Source organism: Gavialis gangeticus, unplaced genomic scaffold (genome assembly GCF_001723915.1).
Source record: "Gavialis gangeticus isolate Ggan-Ray unplaced genomic scaffold, GavGan_comp1, whole genome shotgun sequence".
Classification (NCBI taxonomy): domain Eukaryota; kingdom Metazoa; phylum Chordata; order Crocodylia; family Gavialidae; genus Gavialis; species Gavialis gangeticus.
In genome coordinates this window covers 30,978,943-30,983,925 of record NW_017729022.1, presented here as the reverse complement: position 1 = coordinate 30,983,925, position 4,983 = coordinate 30,978,943, and positions in this window count along the sequence as shown.

Here is a 4,983-nt window from a genome sequence, read left to right as displayed (position 1 = left end):
TGAACAGATTATAATGAAACATAAAGATAGTATTTTCATCTTTGACAGATATAATCTTGTGCCAATAAAGTTGTTCACGTTATTTAAAGGAAACCAATATTCATACTGTTCCACCAAGACATCTGAAACTTGGACAATTAAGAAGCATGTCAAAGGAATTGTTATTAAACTCCCTTTATTTTCACTTTCACTTTGACAAAAAAGAGAGAAATGGATTTTTCACATTATATTCACTGAGAAAATGTTTCATGTCTTTTGAAACTTCCAGCTGGTGGGGTAGAGCACTGTAGGTATAGTTTTATTTCCACAGTTGTGGAAAAAGAGCCCCAGGCAGGAAAGAGCATAACAGTATGGAAACTGCTTCTATAAAATATAAGAGGCAGCAGTGTAACAGGCCAAGTTGGCACCAGGGGCAAATTGTCCTTCGCATTTTCTGCCTGCCCTGGCTGTGGCTCTTAAAGCAACAGCAGCCTTGAAATCTTTTGGAGTTTTTTGGTGTGGCAATGCAGCCAGGGTGTAGACTGTCTTTTGTTGATGTCAGTGAGCCCAGAAGAGAGAGCTTGTGTTATATCCTGGGGCAGGGGAGGGGGGACAACTCTTGTTTAGAGTTCATATTGGTGGTTTAGGTTGGGACTGTGAAAGGTGGATTTTAGATGTCCCATTAGTGCCCTAGGGGCATGTGATTGCTTTGAACTTTGCTGGAAGCAGGCTCTAGGCAGAGTGAGTACTGAGCTTAAACCACAACAGAGCAGGGGGTGGTAGAGTCCAGAGCCTAGCACAGGGCAGAGACAGGGGCCAGGGACCTGGCACCTGAGATGGGATCAGAGATAGAGGCCAGGGGCCCAGCAGATAGCATGATTGTATAGTAACACCTGCAAGACATGGGACGTGGTATAGGGGTGAACAGAACCACCTATGTGACCAGTGGGGTCCCCCAAGGCTCTGTCCTTGGACCCATATTGTTCAACATCTTTATTGTTGATGTGAACATTGGAGTCAGAAGCGGACTGGCCAAGTTCGCCAATGACACCAAACTCTGGGGCAAAGCATCCATGCCAGAAGACAGGCGGGTGATCCAGGCTGACCTGGACAGACTCAGCAAATAGGCGGACAAGAACCTGATGGTGTTTAACACCAAAAAATGCAGGGTTCTCCACCTTGGGAAGAAAAACCTGCAGTACCTTATAGGCTCGGCAGTACTACGCTGGCTAGCACTACGGAAGAAAGAGACTTGGGGGTCATGATTGACCACAAGTTGAACATGAGCCTGCAATGCGATGCTGCAGCTAGTAAAGTGACCAAAACGCTGGCTTGCATCCATAGATGCTTCTCAGGCAAATCCCAGGACATCATTCTCCCCTTGTACTCGGCCTTGGTGAGGCTGCAGCTGGAGTACTGCATCCAGTTTTGGGCTCCACAATTCAAAAAGGATGTGGAGAAGCTTGAGAGAGTCCAGAGAAGAGCCACACACATGATCAGAGGTCAGGAAAACAGACCTTATGATGACAGACTGAGAGCCATGGGGCTCTTTAGCTTGGAAAAGTGCAGGCTCAGGGGTGATCTGATGGCCACCTATAAGTTTATCAGGGGTGACTACCAGGATCTGGGGGAACGTTTATTCACCAGAGCACCCCAAGAGATGACGAGGTCGAATGGTTATAAACTACTGCAAGACTGTTTCAGGCTGGACATAAGGAAGAATTTCTTTACTGTCTGAGCCCCCAAGGTCTGGAACAGCCTGCCATCGGAGGTGGTTCAAGCACCTACATTGAACACCTTCAAGAGCAAATTGGATGCTTACCTTGCTGGGATCCTATTACCCCAGCTGACTTCATGCCCTTCGGGCGGGGGGCTGGACTCGATGATCTTCCAAGGTCCCTTCCAGCCCTAATGTCTATGAAATCTATGAAAACTATTAAATATAATTAGCCCTTCAGGCTAATAGGTGCCCTGGGGCACCGATGGCCTGAGGATGCCTACACAGCTTAAGGGTAGGATTGAGGCCAGGGGCATTTAGGAGGGACCTGCTGGCGTACTCTAGGGCTATCAAGACAGCCTCCCTTTCTATACAATAAGTACCTCAAAGTGTGGTAGGTGAGAAGAGTGGAGGTACCCTAGAGGCAGAGCAGGGCATGGGTTATAGGGTCAACCAAGGGACATCATGGCCACCACTGGGGCCCCAAAATGCTAAAATGATCAAATGTAACAAAACACATTTCTCTCCAGTTAAAAGAAACGAGAGGCTTTACAAATATGCTAGGGGCCTAAGGGTGTATTATTCAGTTTAAGACTGAAATAATGAAATTGGAAAGTGCATTAATTTGCTGCATTATGTATTAAAAAACTACAAACTAGGCAAAAATAATCAAAAGGTCTTGTTTGATTAGTCCTGTAGTCATTAGAATAGAATGCATAAATGAATCTTTTTTCAGATTCATAAAAAAATATAACCTTCTTGAAGATCCTGGCAGTGTCCACTGCTTTACTGAAGTTATTTCTGTACCTGAGTATATGTTCACCTGAATTAACTCAGGCATGGAAATGTTAATATTCTTAGCTAGAGTTAAAACAGTTTGTAGATCTGTGAAATAGGAACTAGATTGTTAGGAGCAGCTGAAAGACAGCAGAATTGCAGAAAAAAGGTAGCTTGATTAATGGAACATCAAGATGGTTAAAAAGAAGAGGGGGTCATTAATACCCATGGAAGGATGAGTAGAAGCAATCAGGTAGATTATAATGAAACAAGGTCAGCTGAGTCACTCTGCTTCCTGAACAGAAATGCTAGTGCCTGGACTAGCTAGTGCCTGCTAGGAAGTCAGTTTTGGGTGTTCAGGAATCAGAGGGGCACAACTGCACTACTGCATCTGCCCCTGGGCATGTAGCAAACTTTGTGGTGAATTGAAATGCATTTCATAAATGACTCTTTGGAGGCAGAATCTCATGAACTAGAAGGCCTACTACAAACAAGCCATCATATGATGTGCTTATCACTTCACTGAGTTGGCCAAAAAGAGCTATGTTCTTTTCTGCAAATGCTTCTGTATTTATCAGTTATGTATATACTGCATTGTTAGACTGTGTATGTAATGTTGATTTTCCAGTTATAGTAGGGCATGGCTAATTGCATAGGTGGACATATTTGATATCTTTCCAGCCACCCTCTAGATATTAATCAATGCAGCTTAATGAGATATTTTTATTCTTTCATGACTATATGTAAATTTGTAGTTTGGACATATTTTCAATACATGGCCAACGGAAGGAAAAGCAACAATTAATGCTTACTGCCATCATTATATAGCAAATACAAGGTGGTCCAAATTAGGAGGTGAACCTACATTGATGTAAACTAAAGTATCTGCCAACCCCAGAGCCAGGAAGTTGCACCCACTTAGACTTTCTAGATTCCAAATAAGAAATTTAGACCCATTGTTGAATTAGGACTATTCTTTTTGTGTAGACTACACAGGCAATGGCGTTCTTTAGTCTAAAACCATGAATGTGTAGCTTGTAAAAGTTCTAATAATAATAGTTTAAGGTATTATGATTACTACTATTATTATCTGTACAGCAGTAGTAATGAGACCCCATTTTGGATCTATACCTCATTGGATTACTTCATAGGAAATTACTAGGCAGAAGTCTTATCTGGAAGGACAATGCAATACAATTTAGGACAATACTGTTACAATACCATTACAAAGAATGGTAGATTTTAGATACACAACTATTACAAAGAACAGGAGGGCAGGAGAAAGTGGTTGAGTTTAAGAAAGTAGTAATAAAACCTGCATTTACAGAAATTACCAAATTTCTCCTTAATGCTTCAGAATAATTAAAAATATGCCTTTAAAAATACAAATGTGCAACATCTAGAAGTCATGCTAGAAGAAGCACAAAAGGAGGGTTTGAATATACTTCTTGGTTGTTCTGACTGTGGTAGTTGGAAAGGGAAAGGAAAAGTACAGCTGGGAAAACAAATCAGCAAAGAGTAGACCAGGGTGGTCCAGGGTCAATGACTGTCTATGCTGTGTTGATCTGCTGTCCCTATGCAGGGAACTGTCATGCTGCCTCTAAGTGTTTGTGAAGTGCAGTGGGGTTGATTTTTGTCTGTGACTGGAGAGTAAGTTAATTTGTGGGCAGGCCTAGGATTTTGAAAGGAGGGGTACAGCAGAGTATGGTGCATCATCCCATAACACAATATATATTTTTATCCAATTAAAAGAAAACAGAACCTTTACTAAAATGTTAGGGGCCTAGAGCTATACTAGTTAGCTGATGATCCAAGCAAAAACAAACATAACTGGTGCTAGAGGTGTATAGTTTTACCTGCTCCCACACCCCAACCTGGCCACAGACAGAACTGCTCCATGCGCCCTAATAAATGATTCCCCAAGACACTTCACCACGGCTCTGGTGATCCTCACTGCCCTTCCCTCACAAATGGTCCTTGGCTCAGTTCTGTTCTCTGTTATCTGACATATCCCATTCTCATCCCCAGTCCATCATGGCCCAAACCCACCATCAGACGCCACCCTACCACTCCCATCATGCCTCACCGAGACCTGCCCTGCCCCCTCACTGACCCCAGGAATCCACTGCACCATGTACAACCTCATCACACCCCAGTCCTCTAACCCCTCACCATCCCTTCACAGCCCACTCAGCCCTCCCCTGTTACTCTGAACATTGAAACCTCACTGAAGCCCCTCACAACTGCCGAGAGCCCCCATTGCACCCCCAATCCCTTTTACTCCAAAACCCCTTGAGTCCCATTTCACCAACAAAGACACAACACCACCCCCTCCAAGCCCCAGACCCCGACTTCCCCTCATACCTCCCTGACCTCATAATTCCGCCATCCTCCCCTCACCCCACGCCCCATGGGGTCTCCTCCCCCCCAAAAGCCCCTTGGTTCTTGTGATCCCCCAGCCAGCCCCTGGGAGTCCCTTCCCCATAAAACTCCTCCCAAACTGTTCCCTC